This window comes from Pleurodeles waltl, chromosome 7, assembly GCF_031143425.1.
Source record: "Pleurodeles waltl isolate 20211129_DDA chromosome 7, aPleWal1.hap1.20221129, whole genome shotgun sequence".
Taxonomy (NCBI): Eukaryota; Metazoa; Chordata; class Amphibia; order Caudata; family Salamandridae; genus Pleurodeles; species Pleurodeles waltl.
The window spans coordinates 767,340,075-767,361,600 of NC_090446.1; positions in this window are offsets into that span (position 1 = coordinate 767,340,075).

Below are 21,526 nucleotides of genomic sequence, written 5' to 3' on the forward strand. Positions count from 1 at the left end.
GCCTTGCCCAGGCCTGGCCCCAGGCACACACTAGGGGTTGGAGACTGTACTGTGTGAGGGCAGGCACAGCCCATTCGGGTGTAAATGACCACTCCTCCCTCCACTCTAGCTCAGGAAATACAGGCTACACCCCAGCTCCCTTTGTGTCACTGTCTAGAGGAGATTCACAAACAGCCCAACTGTCAGCCTGACCCAGAAAGGGAATCCACAAACAGGCAGAGTCACAGAATGGTTAAAGCAAGAAAATGTCTACTTCCTAAAAGTGGTGTTTTCAAACTAACAATCTAAAAACCAACTTCACTAATAGATGTATTTTTAAATTGTGAGTTCAGAGACCCCAAACTCCATATTTCTATCTGCTCTCAAAGGGGAACTGCACTTTAAGGATATTTAAAGGCAGCCCCCACGTTAACCTATGAGAGAGATAGGCCTTGCAACATTGAAAACCAGATTTGGCAGTATTTCACTGTTAGGACATGTAAAACCCATCAGTACATGTCCCATCTTTAACAAACACGGCACCCTGCCCATGGGGCTACCTAGGGCCTACTTCAGGGGTGCCTTATTTGTATTAAAAAGGGAAGGTTTGGACCTGGCAAGTGGGTACACTTGCCAGGTCGAATTGCAGGTTAAAACTGCATACACAGGCACTGCAGTGGCAGATCTGAGCCATGTTTACAGGGTTTCTCGTGTGGGTGGCACACCCAGTCCTGCAGGCCCACTAGTAGCATTTGATTTACAGGCTCTAGGCACCTCTAGTGCACTTTACTAAGGACTTGCTAGTAAATCAAATATGCCAATCATGAAAAAGCCAGTCACACATACAATTTACACAGGGAACACTTCCCCTTTAGAACTGGTCAGCTGTGGTAAAGTGCCCAGAGTACCAAAAACAGAGTCCAGTACACGGTAAAAACATGGGCAGCAGAGGCAAAAAGACAGGGGAGACCATGCCAAGGATGCCAGGTCTAACACCTGGTCTGACAGATAAGTGTGTTGGACAGTTTTTTGGCTGTTTGTGGACCAATTTAATGGTTTATTGGGCCAGTTTTACTGTTGTTTTCCTCAATATTACCACACACACATCTGAAACAAGGACAAATGCATGCAATCTCCCATATGTTTCAAAACACCTATAGAGCATTACTTTACAGGTTTAAAACTACCTTGTTTCTCGAATGCGGACCACTTTTTTAGCTATCTAATTTCTTAATGTGGACAACTTTTACTTTGGTGCCCACGCCTGTTTATTGCCCCAGCCCGCTCGTGGGGGGTAGAATGATCAACCAAAAGGCCAACTTCATGAGGTGAGCAGGTAATACTCCTCTGGGTGGAGTCAAAGCCCACTCCATGTATACTTTAAAGAACTGGTAACAATACGTCTCGCTCTTTCAATCCAACCGTGGACCGGGAATTCCCATTACTGCGATCCCAGTCATTTTTTTAAAATAAGGGTATTTTAAAATTTTAGGGACTGATTGCACACAATATTATGTGTTTGCGTACTGAGATTTTACCCCAGAGTTTTACACAGCGATATCAGCTTTATTCAGCAGACGAAATCTCCATTTGAAATGAACATGACTTGTAATTCTGATTGGACCGTTAAATTCTGTTACCAGGCCCATCATTTCTGGTGCGCTCAATATGAAGGCTTCGGTGTAACTGAGTCCGAGCATGTGCCAAATGCAGTCCAATTGGACTGTATTTCTTCATCTTAATTGCTGTGTGCTGGAGATTCAGTTGAAGGCGAGCGAGACTAGGACAGTTCTAGAGTCCTGGCCTCAGTTTAATGACGAATTTTACAAGACTCCTCCACCCAATAAACATTCTTTAATCAGGATTCGTCTGTAAAAGGGAGCTTTCCTCTGCAGTTCAGTATCCACCGTGGTAATATATTTAATTCTGAACATTAACATTTATGAACATGACGCAGCTCTCAGAAATCAATGAGAAGTGTTTTGACATATTTACTACATCCTTACGCGTGAGAGAATGTAACTGCTGCCTTTTATCGTGTCTTTTAGAGTTAAATATGAATTATACAACTGGTAACAAACATTCAGGACGATCGTCTTACCTATGCTTGCGGTTTCCACTGACTTCCTCTGGTTGTGTTTCCGCAATTCTACAGTCAGCAAATCTGTCTCAAACGATTAGAATTAACACACAAGGCAGAGGACCTAACGTTCTTTCATTTTTGCAGATACTGACTTTCATTTCCCCCAAAATTCAGAATTAAAACAGCATGCTTATGATATGACCTGAATCACAGTTCCAATCCACCAGTTTGTAAAAGTTAGAATACTAGCCATTTACTAGTGATGAGAGCCCTGTGTGCAGGCCATTACAGAATAACGTTCTAACTCCTGTTTCAAGATGGCTCTCTGGGCTATTCACCGCCTTTAAATGCTTCAGGATGTATTCCGACTACAGCGCGGAGCATTCAGAATTAAACACCATAATTTCGCCATGATTACAAACATAACTTCTAGTAAACACCGCTCAGGCTGGAGGCATTGTAAACCCGTAATTGTAGTGCAGCGCACAAGTACAGAGTAATCATATTTCATAGAGCTGCTCTGTACCTTTGCATATCCCTGTTACCCTAGTAGGAGTTATTATAAATATAAATTCTGGCTCTCCGGAAAGTGCATGTGCTTTTCCATTTGTATAGCCAAGTGGATAATACAGTGCAAAGGCGTCCAACCGGCCTGCCATGTGTAACCCATACTTGTCTCAATGGCTAATTCTTTCACTGAACCTCCCCTCTTAGCTTAGCGCGCGGCTGCCTTGTAGCTGAAGAGAGGACATATGGGCCCTCATTCCGAGCCTGGCGGGCGGCGGAGGCCGCCCGCCAGGCTTCCCCCCTCCGAAATACCGCTCCGCGGTCGTAAGACCGCGGAGGGTATTCCGAGTTTTCCCCTGGGCTGGCGGGCGGTCTTCACAAGACCGCCCGCCAGCCCAGGGGAAAACTCCCTTCCCACGATGACGCCGGCTCGTAATAGAGCCGGCGGAGTGGGAAGGTGCGACGGGTGCAGTTGCACCCGTCGCGTATTTCAGTGTCTGCTTTGCAGACACTGAAATACTTTTAGGGGCCCTCTTACGGGGGCCCCTGCCGTGCCCATGCCATAGGCATGGGCACGGCAGGGGCCCCCAGGGGCCCCGCGACTCCTCCTCCCGCCATCCGGTTCCCGGCGGGAGAACCGCCAGGAACTGGATGGCGGGAGGGGGAGTCGGAATCCCCATGCCGGCGCAGCATGCTGCACCGGCTTGGAGGATTCCTTTGGGGCAGCGGGAAACCGGCGGGAGACCGCCGGTTTCCCTTCTCTGACCGCGGCTGAGCCGCCGCGGTCAGAATGCCCCGCGGGGCACCGCCGGCCTGTCGGCGGTGCCACCGCGTCCCACGGCCCTGGCGGACTTGTTCCGCCAGGGTCGTAATGACCCCCATGATCTCTCTTTAGTAGGAACGGTTTCCAATGCTCTTTGCTAGAGTAGTGGAAGGTTGCACGACCTGGCATCCTTGGCATGGTCTCCTTTGTCTTTTTTGCTTCTGCTTCCCATGTTTTGGCTGTGCTGGACTCTGTTTTTGCTGTTTTTGGTACTCTGGGCCCTTTACCACTGCTGACCAATGCTAAAGTGCAAGTGCTTCTGTGTAAAGTGTATGTGTTACTGGCTTTTCCATTATTGGCATATTTAATTTACTAGTAAGGCCCTAGCAAAGTGCACTAGTGGTGCCCAGGGACTGTAAATCAAATGCTACTTGTGGGCCTGCAGGACTGGCTGTGCCACCTACATGAGTAGCCCTGTAAACATGGCTCAGACCTGCCACTGAAGTGTCTGTGTGTGCAGTTTTAAACTGCCAATTCGACCTAGCAAGTGTACCCACTTGCCAGGCCTAACCCTCCCCTTTTTACACATGTAAGGCACCCCTAACGTATACCCTAGGTAGCCCCATGGGCAGGGTGCCGCGCATGTTAAAGGTGGGACATGTACTGGTGTGTTTTACATGTCCTAACAGTAAAATACTACCAAATGTGGTTTTCACTGTTTCAAGGTTAACATGGGAGCTGCCTTTAAATATCCTCAAAGTGCAGATAGAGATATGGGGCCAGATGTATCATTCTTGACAATAGAGATTACCTAATTGCGATTTTTAGCGAATGACAAGTAAGTAATCGCTATTGGAATATATGAAACTCCAGGAGTTTCATACTGCGATACGCAAGGGCTCGCAAAGGGACCAACCTCATTAATATTCATGAGGTAGGTCACAATTTGCGAGCCATTTTGAATGGCTACAATCACAGGGATGGTGGCCTACTGGGCTCAGCAGACCACCATGTCTGGGATTGCTTTTCAATAAAGCAATCTTTTTTTTTTTTTAATGCAGCTCATTTTCCTTAAAGGAAAACGGGATGCGTTTAAAATTGAAAAATGAAAAGTTGTATTTTTCCCTTGGGGACCCTTTCCTCTTTGCAAATGGGTTACCACCAATTTGAAATTGGTGATAAGTGTGATTGTTTTGCGACCACATTCACGGTCACAAAACAATCTTACATTCCTCTGTGATTTGGTATTAGGAAGGGACACCCTTGACACGCCCCATCCTAATACCGAATCGGTATGTAGTCACAAATCCCATTTGCAATTCGGTAACAAGTACATTGGACTTGTTACGTACCAAAATGCATTTTTGTGATCTAAAAAATGTTTGATGCATCTGGCCCATGGAGTTTGGGGTCTCCAAACTCACAATTAAAAAATATATCTGTTAGTGAAGTTGGTTTTTAGATTGTTTGTTTGAAAATGCCACTTTTAGAAAGTAGACATTTTGTTTGCTTTAACCATTCTGTGACTCAGCCTGTTTGTGGATTCCATGTCTGGGCCAGGATGACAGTTGGGCTGTTTGGGAATCTTCTCTAGATAGTGACACAAAGGGAGCTGGGGTGCAGCCTGCATATCCTCATAAACCATCTGAGCTAGAGTGGAGGGAGGAGTGGTCACTTACACCTGAATGGGCTGAGCCTGCCCTCACACAATGCAGTCTCCAGCTCCCTGGTGTGTGTCCGGGGTCTGTCCTGGGCAAGGCAGGATCTTGTGGACAACAGAGACTTTCCTTTGAAGTTTGCCTATTTTATTTTAAAGGCAGAAAGGGTAGTAAAGTAGTGGACCCAAAACCCCAAACTTTTAGATCAATTCTGGAACTAAGAGGAACCTATGGCAAGGAGAAGAGCTGAAGAGCAGAGGAGAAGTGCTGCCCCTTCCTGTGACTGTGCTTTGTTGGGCTATCCTGCAGCTGCTGCTTCTGCCTGTGAAAGGGGACAAAGACTGGACTTTGTTGTGCATTCCTGCTTGAAGAAGAATCTTCAAGGGCTTGGATTGAGCTTGCCTTCTGTTTTGAAGTCTCAGGGCCATCAAAGACTTCCTTTAGCAGCACCTGGACTCTCTGCTGAGATTCCTGCCCTGCCAAGTGACACCGTATCCAGTCCCTGGGCCCTTGAAAGGTGAAGTTGGCAGAACAAGAGCTGAAATCCACATGCAGAATGCTGTGCGGGGAAATTTTCGAAGCACCATCTGCAACACGTCTGATAAATGACGCTCCACCTGCGTTGCGGCTGGGAGATCGACGCATTGCGGCTGGAGAAATGACACAACACCCCCTTGCAGCTGCTGATAATGACGCAAACCCCATGCAGCGCGGTTTTCCAACATCGGATTTCTCACACAACATCACTCGGCTTCAAAGTCATCATGAACCTGTGTGGATCCTAGGTGCCCCGTCCGGAAATCAACGCATCGCTCTCTTGCGAGGGAGAAAAACAACGCATCGCCGACCCGGCCGGAGAAGAAAACAACACATTAGGTCACCTTCGAGTAAGGAATCGACCCATCGCTGACTTTTCCGACACACGCTCGCCCATGCTTATTTATTTTTTACGCAAGCCAGGTACTTTGTGTAAAATCAACGTTTCCATTGTTTTCTATGGAGCAAGACTCTTATTCTTTTGAAAATTCATATCTGAACTTGTGTATGTTGGATTTTTGTCACTTTGGTCTTGTTTGATTTAGATAAATATTAACTATTTTTCTAAACTGGTGTGGTGTCCATTTTGTAGTGTTTTCACAGTGTTACAGTGTGTTTGGTACAAATACTTTACACATTGCTTCTGAGATAAGCCTGACTGCTTGTGCCAAGCTACCAATGAGGTGAGCAGGGGTTATCTAAGTATGTATCTCCATTGCCCTAACTAGAGGGAGTGTCCCTGCTTGGACAGAGTGCACACTGACTGCCAACCAGAGACCCCATTTCTAACAAAGGTGTTCCTCAAAAGTGAGGGTAAATATCCACAACATAACTTAAAATACTTCTACTTACCATGGCTACTAAATTGCACCAGTAAAGGCACACAAAATGGCATACCCAGGCACTAGTATTGTGAATTATAAAAAAGTCATGGAGCCTCACTCTTGCAGGAAAACAAATACAGCTGTGGGGGGCTAAATAAGACTGACTGTAGTGGAAGAGGCAATTTACTTCCATGCACTCTTGGAGTTCTCTCATCACCTCCCTTTCCGTGACCTTGGCAGGAAAACGGAGGTTGGACACTGAGCAGTAATTTGATTTTAGGACCTACTGTCTTATTTTTAATCTGGTGATTATGTTGTGTTTAAGAGGGTCTGTTACAACTCCTCAGTGGCAGGGAGGAATGTATAATGTGTGTTGTGTCAAATGCGAGAGTTAAGAGAAATTGTTTGAAGTAAAATGCTGAGCTTGGGCCCATGGGCAAGATTTATGTTTTCATCTTGGTGGTCAGAAATATTATCTTGGCAGTCACCATAGATTGTGATGTAGGTAGGAATCAGCTTTGTTCCAGGTCATTGCAGATTTAGTTGCAGATTTTTGCAACTTTGTATTTAAAAAGTTCAAGTTTGTCTTTGGTTGGGGCTGAATGGCTCTGAGGGCATTTCTTTAAATTGATTTGGTTCTTCATTAGTGCGCTTACTGAGGTTTTGGCTCTTTTACTTGCTCAATTGCAGCCTCTCTGGTGTATCTTACAACAAGTCTTACCTTTTAGGTATTTCACTTGCACCATTGCCATTCCAGATTGTGGTTAACTTCAACTAGTTCTCTACTGAACCACTCATTGAATGCTTGCTTTGATATTCCAAGTTTGGCTGGAGCTTGGACCTGGAGGGTAGGTGCTCTGTTATCACACAGGTGGCCTTAAATAGTTCCAGAGTCTGTTCTTGAGAAATGATTAGTCATCACTGCACTATAAGTAGACTCAAAGTTCTCATTTGTAGCATTTCTGAAGTGTCTTAGAAGGATGGCAGATGCAGACTATTCAATTTCATCACAAGTCTCCTTTCTCATTCCCATTCTGCTCATGCTGGAATACATAGCTTATGCCGGGGGGGAGGCATAGATACCATTTGTCTTGGTACATGAAAATATATTTTACAAAGAGCTCAATTACAGCCAATTGTCTTAGGTGATCTTCTTCTGAGGGATGAATGTCTAATCAGACAACCAGGCTTCTCACTCCCTGCACTGGTTCAACAGCACACCCTTCACCTCAGTCCACATACCAAAGTCCATAGCTCATAGTCCATTGTTAATGCCATTACTTCCCTTTTTGGCAGAAAAAATACAAAGAGAAATAAAGATATTTCTCCTTGTTGACATCACTTTTATGCCACCCCTGAGTGTGACATAGGAATCTGATGCATTCCCAGCCTTGTAAATCTGGGAATGTGTCAGATTCCATGAGGGTTGCGTTGGAACACCCACAGCAACAATCAGAGAACGTCCCTTTCACGCAAAGTAATGCATGAAAGGAGGCCATATTTACAATGCCATAAAAAAAGTCGGGCAAGGTGGCTTTGTGAGGCCTTGTAAAATGCGCCAGCACACTGCTCCACCGTCGCATCAAAAACAAGTGACGCTCCGGTGGAGCTCGGGGCTTGTAAATATGCACCCATATTTCTTATCTTTTTTCACCTGCTGTCATAGCCTTTCAGTATGTGATTAATGCCTGGATTACTAACATATATATCCCCTAACCCAGTGGTTCCCAACCTGTACTCCGGGGACCCCTGGGAATCCACAATGCCTTCTCAGGGGGTCCATGAGTGCTTTGCAAATATTGACAAATTAGCTACCCAGCTTCCAGTAATGACTCAGGCGGGGTCCCTTGATTCCAATGATGACTTAGTGGGGGTCCCTGGGTTCAATTAATGTTAAAGTGGGGGTCTACAGAAATCAAAAGGTTGGGAACTATTGCCCTAACACACCTGTGGTGGGACTGTGATGAACATAACTGGTACTCCTGTTGTTCATATTCGCTGTGGTGGGCTGAGGTGGAAGACGTTCTTGCTCTTTCTTAACAAGGTAAGATCTGGGAATTATGATGGAAGATGGGATTTCTAGCAAGCAATAGCAAATTGATCAATTATTGTTTTCTACATTTGAAATGATGCTATATACTTTCTGGCCACTTGATGTTCGACCCAAGAAGACATTGACCACGGTCACCTTATTCAAGACACTGTACTACTCTGAAAATTGTGTTCCTGATTGTCTAACCTGAGATGCATAGAATGTAGAATGTCACTAACAGGCTGCTCCTGGTTGCCAGTAGGTTTTGTAAAACCTATAGACTGCTTCATGCTGCATTTTAAGTCACTTATAGCTCCTACATATGTTTCCCAAGTGGTCTCATCACTGAGTCTATTAACACAATGACCCTATTAGCTTCCAGTCTAGGACAGGACCACTTTCAGGTGTCATGTATTCTGCATCAGACCTGGCACGGACAAGTTCACCTCTATCTTGCAAACACGTATTACTTCTGCAGTCTCGTAGAGTGTGATTTACCTAAAAGACCCCCTGGAGTGACAGAGGATCTCTTTGTGTTTGGCGAAACCAGGTCGATAGATGGTTAGCTCCAAATGAATTTACAATCTAAAATGAGACGTTCAGAATTCACAGATGCCTTTAAATGCCACTTTTTCACAGAATGTCGCTAAATATTTATTTACTAAGTTGGTTATCTCATAAATGTAGCACAGCACATTTAGCAGGTCACAGAGTAAGTGACAGCGGATTGGTAGAGTAACAATAAATTATATAGTGGAAGTGCGAGGATAGGTTGAGGGAGGAAAAGAAAAACGCACAAGGAATAACAGTAAGCTACATTGTTTAAATTAACATAGCTCAGTAAGGGCCAGATGTAGCAAACGTTTGCGACTCGAAAAAGGGCCGAATCGCAATTTGCGACTGTGCAAAATCGGAAATGGGATGCAAAAAGCCCATTTCCGACTCGCAAAAAGCGATGTGCCCCGTTTGCGAGTCGCACCCGTTGCGACTCCCTTTTGCGACCCGCAATGTGCAAGTCGCAATTTGCGAGTCGCAACCCATATGCAATTGCAACTCGCAAATTGCGACTAGTCGCAAAAAAAACAGTTTGCAAGTCGCATTTACCACTAACTCAAAGCAGGTGGTAACCATTACCAAAGTATAAAAGGAGACCCAGAAGGCATCTGGGTCACTCAAGATGGCGGACATATACCTGATAGCAGTGAGGAGGAGAGTCTACGCAGCCCAGCAGAGGAGGAGGAGGGGCCACAGACAGGAGAAGATATATAGAACAAGGCAGACCCTTTTCCAGCAAACTGAAGAGGAGATCTATGATAAATACCGCCTTAGCAGCGCTGCCATTCTAGAATTAATAGATTTACTAAACCCACAGCTAGAACTCAAGACTCTGCGTGGCTGCGCCATCCCTACGCATGTGCAAGTACTATGCGCACTGCACCTCTTGGCCTCAGGGAGCTATCAGGGGGTCATTGCCGTGGCAGGTGGGGTATCCCAAAGTGCAGTGTCAAGGTTCCTCAGGGCATTCCTAGATGCCTTAGTAGCGCACAGGTCTCAGTTCATATACTTACCAAGGAATGAGGCAGAAATTAACAGCACGAAGCTGGACTTTTACCGCATTGCCCACTTCCCCCATGTCATTGGATGTGTAGATGGGACACACATTCAAATATGCCCCCCGCTAATCTGGAACATATTTTCCGCAACAGAAAGTGTACCCACTCACTCAACATACAGGTTGTTTGTGATGCCCATTACGTCATCACGGACATCGTAGCTAAGTTTCCAGGCAGTACCCATGACTCATACATTTTTAGACATAGTGGGATACATCAACGCCTGGAACGTGGGGAGTTTGGAGACGGATACCTCCTAGGTAGAGCTGCATACACCTTGCAGACATACACACAGGTCACTGTGCACGACTATCTGGACTTACTAACAGTGTACTTTTGTGCCCAACAGGTGACAGTGCATATGCTCTAAGGCCATGGATCATGACTCCATTTTTAACACCCAGCAATGATTCAGAGAGGCAATACAACAGTGCGCATAAGAGGACCAGGAACCTCATAGAGCGCACCTTCGGACTCCTGAAGGCAAGATTCCGATGCCTCCACCGCAGCGGAGGCGCCCTCCAATACACCCCAATTACCGCCTTCAAAATTGTGGTCGCATGCGCCATCCTCCACAACATAGCCACCAGACGTGGGCTACCTCTCACCCCTGCAGACCCAGATCCTGATGAGGAAGAGCAAGAACAACCACACCGCCATCATGGGGATAGGAGTCTAGCTAATCAAGGCAGACTGAGACGGGAACACATTGCAACGCAATATTTTGGACGGTACGTGTAAACTCCCACCATACTCACCCATTAACCAAACACTCCTTTTGTTAAGTGGAAGAAAAATAACTGTTTTAATAATGTAATGCATGAACTATATACAAGATGAAATTGTCCATGGGCAGGGAAATGCCAACCACTCATGTGGCACATTAAAGCCATGTGCCACATTTGTTTGTCCGGGCTGTTGGCTAACTTCTCCTGCCCCTCCTGCCAGCCTGGCTGGTCCCAGCCGCATCTATGGTGCTCTGCCTCCCACTCCTTAGCACCCTACTGTCAGTGGCAGATACACTGCTCACTGTGGAGCCCTCTTCACTATCTTGGTGTGTTTCCCCGGTGGCCCTCGACATCTCACGTGTCTCCATTAGTTCTATGATATGTGTGAGACGTCCCAGGCCCCTGGCAACATCCCCAGCAAAATGGCCCATCTCAATTTGCAGGCCAACTGTCCTCCTCGACAGGCCTGTTGTGTTGATGGCTAGCCTGCCGATTGATGTGGCCATCCTGTCCAGTCTTAACATAATCTGCCGATCCCTGCGCCACCCAGCCTCTGCCTGACCCAGCAGTCCGGCCGCCAGTTCCCTGATGGCAGAGGCAATGTCCCCAGTGTTCTGGCACATCAGGTCCATCCGCCTGTTGAGGTGCCGCATGCTTGCATGGTTTTGTCTTTCAATGCGGTGCAGCACCCCAATGATCCTGCCCAATATTGTGTTCTGCAGGCGCTGACCCCGCAGCAGATGTGCCTCACTGCTGGTTGGAGGATGAATCCGGAAATCAGACGCTCTTGCCCTGCGACGCCTGCGCAGTGGTGGCTGCCCTGTCCTCGCACCTGTATCCTCCCTGGCTGTTGCTGGGGCAGCTCCTGGCGTTGCTGTTGCAGCAGGCGTTACAACTGCAGGAATGCTGCTGACTGTGCATGTGGGGGTGCTGGAGGGTCCTGGGGTGTCCTCCTGGGCCTGGGTGCTTGGGGTGTAGGGGGTGTCTTGCTGGAGACCTGTGGGACATGGGGAACACACTGTCAGTGTCTAGTATCTTTTGCACAATTCCTAATAAACATTTGCCTATGCACTGCCTATTGGACTACATTTCCCATAATGCATCATTCTGGCTTTTTCTACCCTGAAATGGAGCTAATTTGGTGGTGCATGCACATGTGTACATGGTGGGTGGGGTATGACATTGATAGGGGTACAGGCTTATCACATGGTACTCACCGGTTGATGTGCTGGGCTCTGAAGTGTCCAGATCCCCAAATCCACACACTGCCTCCGGCTCAAAGGTTTGCTCAATCCTGTCTTCAAGGGGTGTGGGTGGTGGCACAGATGATGGTCCCCCTCCAGTGCCTCTCATCTCCCGGAGCCTTTCTGCCACCCTCTCCTTGGTCCGGGAGCGGAGGTCATACCACCTCTTCCTTATGTCCTCAATTGTCCTGTGGCTCACCCCCAGGGCATTGATTTTCTCTTGCATTTCCTGCCAGATTTTCTTTTTGGTGGCCTCTGGAACAGTGAGGGCAGCTCTCCCAAAGAGCTCATCATGGTGCTGACAACATTCTTCGGTCAGCACCTCAAGCTCCCTCTCAGAGAATTTAATTTTCCTTTTTCGGGGGGTTCCCTCCATGGCTGCTGCAGCTAGCTCAGTGTGCAGACTGGCAGTTGTAAAAGGGTGTGGTCCAGCCTCCTCCCAGGTGTATTTGTTAACTTCCTGGCTGTGATGTCATCATCATGTGCCAGGAAGTGTTTCCAGAGTGTTTTGGTGTGCTTTCTGGAGTGTTCTGCTGCACCTGCAAGCAATTTTGAGGGAACTCGCAATTTGCGACTCCAACTCGCTAATTGCGAGTTCGCTTTTTGCACACTCGCAAACAGCGACCTCGCAATCTGCGGACTCGCACACAGCGTTGCGAGTCCGGATGCGAGTCGCTAAATCGGACCGGTTTATTTCCTGGCATACCAAATTGCGAGTCGCATTGACTCGCAAAATGCGACTCGCAATTTTTATTTTTCCTACATCTGGCCCCTAGTCTGTTAAATGAATTTGAACAGGTGAGCTTTCTAAAAAATGCCAAAGGAAATCAAATCCGAGGCAAGATGACTGAGAGGCTTTCTGCTTTCTCCCTTTGTGTTACTTTTTCGTTTTTCTTTCCTCCGTCATTCCCATATGAGGCTATTGCTCGCAGTAAATGCATGAGGCCGAAAAATAAGTGTCCGGGCCCTCACCGGAAACCACCGGCTGAAATTAAGCACCCATCGCAAGACCTCTAAGATGTACACTGTCCTGCTGTTTCTTTTATTTTGTCCCTTCCATTTCCCGAGGTTTATTTTAGGCATGTGGCAGCCTGGCGGGAATCCTGAGATTACTTCAGCGAATCCCGCTGCCTAGGAAGTTAGTACTCAGTAGTGTTGTTTTCCTGCATTCTAAGGATAGTTAAGAGTGTGAAGCAGGGACATGAAGCACATAGGCACAGTAGTTGTGTGTAAGACTAGGGTATGAGTGCTAAACAGCTTTATTGCTCAAAAGTAACCACTTGACTGATTATACCTGCCCTTTAAATGTACTTATTTATTTATTCATTTATCAGTGTCATATAGCGCTCAGCAGCCAACGTTATGAGGGGGCCTTTAATGGAACAACCAAACATACATTCGACAATCAACATACATGCCAACTGACCAGATTCAGGCAAGTCAATGGCAAACCTATTTTTAATACTGTATGTGCAGAGAAATAATATAAATTGTGCCTTTCTCTCAAATGAATAACTGAACATTGTTGTCATGTGTTGATTGAGAAGACACTGAAAACTCATATCTAGCTGCTTGATTACTCATTTAAAACTGATGAACTTTCAATGAGAAGCTAAATTTCCATATATCATCTGTCTTTGAAAGAATAAACTAGGGGAATACTGAGGACAGTTACTGCAGATCACTCTCTGAGAGTGCTGACCCTACACTTGCCCACAGGGCCGGACCGAAGAACCAAAATCAGACCTACCATAAATGCTCAAACCAGCCCGCTGCCTTCGTCTTCTAGTGCTATTTTCTGTTTCCATTCTTCCATTTTCTCTCGCTCCTTCTTTCCACTCTCTCTTCTCCCACTCTGATCACTTTCTCTCTACTTCCTTCTATCTCCCTCTCTTTCTCTCTCGCTTGAAGCCTCCCCATGCCTGCTGCAGCTAACCACAAGGAGCAGAGAAATGTGGCAGAGGCACCAAGAGCGGTCCTGGAATTTCAAAACTGACCACTAATGTCACCAGGCATTAGGGAAAGTGAGGTACTCAGACACTCGCACCCTTTGGCCACATGACCACTGCACAGAACGCTGCTGCCATCTGCAAATGTAGCCTTTCTACTGGCCTCCTAGCCTGCACCCAAAGGGTCCCACCAGCATGCAAAAGAGGGGCAGAAGTTACATTTTGTAAGACCTACTGCAGCAATGGCCTGCATCTGCAGTGTCAAGTCACCAGCATCCCCACCTCGGGCACAAACTAAGTTGTACCCAGGCCTGCAAGGGGGAGAGGCAATACTGTGACCAAGTCCCTGTGTCCCCTCAAGCAGATCAGGCATCGATGTCTTCCAAGCTTCACTGCATACCTACCTATGCTGTCAAGGAACTGTAGAGGAGCAATATGGGACATTCCCTTCAGGCCTGCATTAGCATCTAACATCCCAATCAACAGGCCCCAGAGTACTGTTCTGTACTTCTAGAATGATGTCTACTGCTGTAGGCACTCACCCAAAGTGCCAATGCTAAATAAGCTGGAAGAGTGACCATGTGCTTGCTATGCTGCCTCCCTGAGGTTCACACCATTTGATCTTGCTGGCAGAGAAAAGTACACCACCAAGGCAACAGAGAAAGGAGACGCTGCATGCCTTGCCAGTATTCCCTACACTGCTGTTGCTTTGTGACCACTGAAGAGGTGCCATTGGTCTTTCCCTTCAATGACATGGCCTCTTAAAATGGCCGCTGTGTAAAAGTATGGCCTGTCATGTTCTACCCCCAGTGGCGAGCAGTGGTACTGTGCCAGCTGATCTTCTTAATGGGAAAGGTTGAAACAAGGGCAGTAGATGAGCTACACACAATCCCTGCACCTGCCCGCCCCTCTGCATCACTGGCATCAGTGAGTGGGGGAGGGGCAGTGATTCCACAGCCTTTTATCCTCCAGTTCTGACCAGCACTGGCCCACAAAGTGTTCATGGCCTCACATCCAAGTCACACTATCAAATGTCCACTGCTATCTCTCTCTCACTATCCTGGTCTCTTGAATGCCACAATAAGCCTTAAAAGGGGCCTGCCGCCACTCTGAACATTGACCTAGCATCTTCTCTCATGGTGTACCAGCTGCCCACAGACAATACAGACCCCAGTGACTGAGACTGCGAATGCCACTATGCCTTAAAGTGACAGGCACAGGAAAGGTACAAAAGAAAGTGAGTCCTAACGATATGGTACTTAACTCTAAGTAAACTGCTAATTCGATCCTGGCACAAACAACCTACACTCTAAAGTCACACCTTCCACTACAGGCTTTATGTTCGACTCATTACCTTACCTACCTTTTGGGAGTATGCTGGTTCCTCCTGAGTCTAAAGAATCTGGCCTCATTATGAAAACAAAAGAGACATTAGGAAAGATGTTACAGCGAAAAGGCTTTCTCCAAACTAAGGCGTGTGACTCAGTCAGTGGCATCTAGAGGCAGATACAACCACAGAAAGGGGTAGGTAATGAGAGAAAAGAGCGCTCACCACAACAATCCCTCTTAAGTACATGAACGGTGCTAGACAAGGTACCACCCCTAAGAAACCTTGTAATTGGACAATCAAGAGATTAATCCTAGCGTAAACATCAACTACTAGCACTCTTGTTCATTAGATAGTATAAAGGCAATCAAACATATCAAATCAACAGTCTCAGAATCAGGTATCAAGTAAATTGTTTCTTTAATGTCTCTTCATTGACAAATCCAGCCAAGCCATGTCTCTTCACAGATAAATCCAGCCAAGCCAACACGTGTTTCATCTGGGTTGAATCTCCCCCATTGAATTCCTCAGGGCTTTTAACGGCTGCCAATAATATAAATATAAATAATAATGACCATTTCCTCTTATCTACATTCTCAATACTGACCAAACAATTCCATTAGTTGTCACCACATATAATCCATCAGTTATAATGTATACTTATATATATTATCATTATTGGCTCAGTGGAAATCCCTGTACATAATAAACAACAATAGGAAAAATGTTATATAAGTATTCTACCCATATCATACACCTCAGTGACATCCTCTTCAATTAATGTGTTACAAACATGCACACACAAGTGAAGTTCGTTATTTCTCCCTTACGTGTGTCTTTATTTTAAAAGTATTTTTAAGGAAAATACCTGTTTATGAGCTATCCACAAAACTCTCTTCCAGAATAATACCAAACAAATCAAATAGATGAATTAAATAAGTACCTAATGTAATAAATAATAATGAGTATAGTGCAGTATCTTATGCTATCATGTCCAATTCGTCCCACTGCCAACACAGCTTACCACTCCATAAATCGAGTAAATTAGGTCTGAAAAGTTCCAACTGTATAACAGCAAGTGTATATTCAACAAGGATATATAACCAGGTAGAGTGCTAACAATATTAGGGACTTGTTATAAACGAGTATCCTATTTCGCAATCCTAATGCCCACTCACCTCTAAAAACCGGAGCGACGTTGCCTGTGTATTTAACGCGAGTACGCGTAACCATGTAAAACAGGTAATGCGTCTCTTCTGGGCTAATAAAGCCCTGCCTCGTAATTGGTAAAGGTCAACAACTGACTACCTTCAGTGACTTGTAGTCGTTTATTAGGCACGAGTACACATAACCATGTAAAGATGGCAACGCGTCTCTTCCGGGTTATTATTCTTGTACAAGATTGTACATTAAGTAAATATATAGATTTAAAAAAACATAGCGATCTATTGTAAAGAGCAAACTCTTAGCAATTTTCTATGTCCCATTTACATCGAATATATTTATAGTAATTAATCGATCTCCCAAAAAATAATTCCAATTCATAATCAGAATTAAAACCATGTTCTACTGCCTGTAGTTTCATAATCCACATGGATTCTTTCCTTCTATGAGCAAGTTCTCTACTGCCTCCCCTTGAACTAGATCTAACATGTTCAAACCCAAAACAATTGAATTCCTCATGCAAATTTTGAGCATTACATTCTTTCATAAGTATTGCAATAGGATATCTTTTATCACTTTGTTTAATAGCTCTCCAGTATTCAGCAATTCTTATTTTGAGAGAATGAATAGTACTTCCAAAGTACATCCGTTTACACTTGCAAATCAACATGTATATCACATATGTGGTATTACAATTGATATGTGTTTGTATTAAATATCTCTTATTATCAATTCCTACAAAATCCCTTTGTGCTTGACAAGCCCACTTACACATCCTACAACTACCACATTTAAAGAAGCCTCTTTTATGTAAATCCAACCAATTGGTATCTAATTGTTTGGGGTAAATGAGACATAAAAAATTGCTAAGAGTTTGCCCTTTACGATAGGTCGCTATGTTTTTTTTAATCTATATATTTACTTAATGTACGATCTTGTACAAGAATGTTCTAAAATGTTCTCATGCTTTTTAGTAGTAAAGCTGAGTGTTCAGTGTAATCTAGTATAATTCGTATATACTCATTATTTTCCTGTTTCTTAACTGTTGTGTATTTCATACTGCGTTCCCGAGGTAGACATAATGCCTTCTTCATAGATTTTTTCACAATCTCTTCTTTGTAACCTCTTGCCAAAAACCGTTTTCTCATATCATATAAACAGTCAAAAAATCATTATCCACACTACAATTTCTTCTTGCACGAACCATTTCTCCATATGGTATTGCTTCTATTTGGCACACTGGGTGCGCACTGGTAGCATAAAGTATGGAATTACAAGATGTAGGTTTTCTATAAAGTTTACTTTCAATCTTGTTATTAACCACATTGCCATCTTTACACGGTTACGTGTACTTGCGTCTAATACACGACTACAAGTCACTGAAGGTAGTCCGTTGTTGACATTTACCAATTACGAGGTGGGGCTTTATTAGCCCAGAAGAGACGCATTGCCTGTTTTACATGGTTACGCGTACTCGCGTAAAATACACGAGCAACGTCGCTCTGGTTTTTAGAGGTGAGTGGGCATTAGGATTGCGAAATAGGATACTTGTATATAACGAGTCACTAATATTATTAGTATTCTAATTGGATATATATCCTTGTTGCTGATAAACGTGCTGTTATACAGCTTGAACTTTTCAGACCTAATTTACTCGATTTATGAAGAGGTAAGCCATTTTGGCAGTGGGACGAATTGGACATGATAGCATAAGATATTGCACTATACTCATTATTAATTTATTACATTTAGGTACGTATTTAATTCATCTATTTGATTCGATTTGTATTATTCTGGAAGAGAGCTTTGTGGATAGCTCATAAACAGGTAATTTCCTTAAAAATACTTTAAAAATAAATAAACACTTAAGGGAGAAATAACGAACTTCACTTGTGTGTGCATGTTTGTAACATATTAATTGAAGAGGATGTCACTGAGGTGTATGATATGGGTAGAATACTTATATAACATTTTTTCTTATTGTTGTTTATTATGTACAGGGATGTCCACTGAGCCAATAATGATAATATATATCAGTATACATTATAACTGATGTATTATATGTGTTAACAACTAATAGAATTGTTTGGTCAGTATTGAGAATGTAAATAAGAGGAAATGGTCATTATTATTTATATTTATGTTATTGGCAGCCGTTAAAAGCCCTGAGGAAGTCAATGGGGGAGATTCAACCCAGATGAAACACATGTTGGCTTGGCTGGATTTATCTGTGAAGAGACATGGCTTGGCTGGATTTGTCAATGAAGAGACATTAAAGAAGAAATGTACTTGATACCTGATTCTGAGACTGTTGATTTGACATGTTTGATTGCCTTTATACTATCTAATGAACAAGAGTGCTAGTAGTTGATGTTCATCTAGAGGCAGGCCCAAAGACTGCACCGCTCTGCTGCTGTACCTCTCCACCCACCAACCCAAATCACCCAAAGCTCACTGATGAGAGATGACAAGATGACACCACACTGTATCACCAACCATGAAAGGAAAGAGGGATGATGCCTGATTCCAAGGTATACATTCCACTCACCTCCAAAAAAACATCAAGTTACCAAAATCCCTGTTGGTCCAATGAAAAGATACTCAACCACCAAGAAGCCCCCTTGGCCTATTCCAGAAGAGAATACACACCTGAGCACCAAGAAGAAGAGAATGGAGTGTCCCACCAGTCCACACTGGCAAACCAGAAGACCACCCTTGCATACAAGAAGAGAAGAACCTGCAACGGTGTCTGATCAGTACCACTAAGACTGAATGGAGACATCTATCCATGACACACAATCCATCAATGTAGTGACAGCGATTAGTGAAGGTGGAGCAGGAGAGCCAAGAGTAAGCAGCACACAAGTGCAAATAGAATCTGTCCCCCTAGCTCCCCAAAGCAACTGTCCAGACCCCTTTGCCTGCTGCCTTGCAAACCACAGCATCCATGCCAAAGAATCATTAACACCTTACACAGGCCGAAGATGTTTGGCACCAGCAATACATATTCTAGGATAGAAATTGTATCTGGTTATCATCACACAAACCCTCAACACATCATTGAAGAATGCCTATAAACATGTGAGAAATAGTCAACAACTGTTAGAAAGTTACTTCACCAAAATTGATAATACCATCCTGCTTGTTCCTCTGAGTATACCTCACCGCTACCACCTGTACAGCATCTTACAACCTGACTGGGGTCAGATCATCAGCATCACACCAAATGTCAAGAAGCTCGATGATATTCCAAACTAACAGCTAACCAGTGACAACCTGATCATCCTATTGATATCCTGGTCCAGTCTCCATTGTCCTTGACCGTGATACCTCTCCTCCTAAGCGTTCCAACAGAGACTAAGCAATGGCCCATTGGCATTCTTGCAGTGGTCTGCATGCAACCCCAACAGAGACTACATGCAGTCCCGTTGACGACTTTTCAAGGAGCTTCCACATGTGAAGGATGGACTAGGCGCAGCTCCACTGAAGGATACTGAGGCAGAGACTTCAGAAACTCATCAACAAATTTCCAACTCCCTTCAGGAAATCATGCAATGCAACAAAAGCATGCTTTGCAATGGGCTTTCATGACTCCAGCAACTAATCTGTTGCATCATTTGAACTTTTGACCCTATCTACTAACTGTCCGAAACATCAGCAGGGCAGTCCAACTCTGTATTCTTGGGAAAGAATCAAATCCTGGGTGCTGCCAGTATATCCTGGAGTTCTTTGTGCCCGTGTTCATGTTCTGACTCACATCAGGCTACTGCAACCCACATTGTTCGTCCAGTTGCAGTGCTTAATTTATAAATAAAAACGTGCCGGAGCCCAAAGCTCTCCTCTGAATCATGTGGCTGGTGCAACTAAATGTGCGAGAACAGAATACTGAGGCAATGTAAACCTGAAGACATCTTGGGCCTCCTTGATCCATTAAAGCCACTTTCTGCCCCTTCAGCTCACTCTTGCAGCTTGCTGCCTTCTACCTTTGTGATTCTTTTTTAGTTTTTTTCTTCCTCTATCATTCCCGTGTGTCTATTGCTCACAATAAGTGCTTGAGGCAGAAAAACAAATGCCAGCCCTCAAAAACAAGTGCTGGTGCCCTGCACCGGAAACCACAGGCTCAAATTAAGCACTGTCCAATTGTCCTCCAATGCTCTGCTGATTGACTGTGAAACTATGGTGTCCTTTTGGGTTTGTTTTGTTTTACAATGTTGGGCTCTGACTTTTTCTGTATTTTTCAGAAGGTTTTAAGCAAGTAAAGTTGCTGAGCTATGTTGCATGAATGAGAGAGAGCAGAAGAGCGCCATATCTACTAAGATGTGGTGCTAGTCTGCTCTTTCTTTGCGCTGGAGTGCTTTTGGCTGCCATGTGCCAAGGCATACTCCCTTATGCCATAGTGCAAGGGTTTCTGTGTTGAGGTAAGCATAATTTCTGTATAGAAATGGTTCCCTTCCTGTTCTAAAACTATGTTTTTAGGCATTTGCCACTTTGTATGTGTGCTGTAGAATGCTGCATGCATGCAAAGAGAGAAAAAACAGGAGAAATGAAAACGTTTCTTCTTTTTGCGCTGCCTCAAGGAGGCACATGATTTTGGCACAAATCCCTTTTTTTCACGATTCTTTGTAGATAGGGATTTGCATTGAAACCCATGGATGGTTGCATGGGAGCATCCATTCACCACCCATACAACACCCACTTGACACAAAATAGTCTAAGCCAGCGCATGCCCAGCTTTGGATTACTTTTGGTTACAATCCAACATAAATCACAGTTTGAGTTGAATTGTGAATACCACATTACACTTTGCGCTGTGGTTACATTAAAAAAGTAATGCAAGGCCAATGCAGAGATCTTAATAAATCTGGTCTCTAGTGGCTTGAGCACACCTCACTGAAGGTCCCTCCTTCAGGGGGTTGTCCCATGACTTCCCACCGCCATTCACCACAGGCGTCACTGGTCAAGTGACCCCATTAATAGAAAGAAGCTGGATGTACCTGCCCACACTTCTGCTGACCTTTATTCCCAATTGGGCACCATGCCCACAACATAACAAGGGGAGTCTTTATATATTGCGTATCTGACACCTATTTAAAGAGATCGAGTCTTTGTCTAGTCACC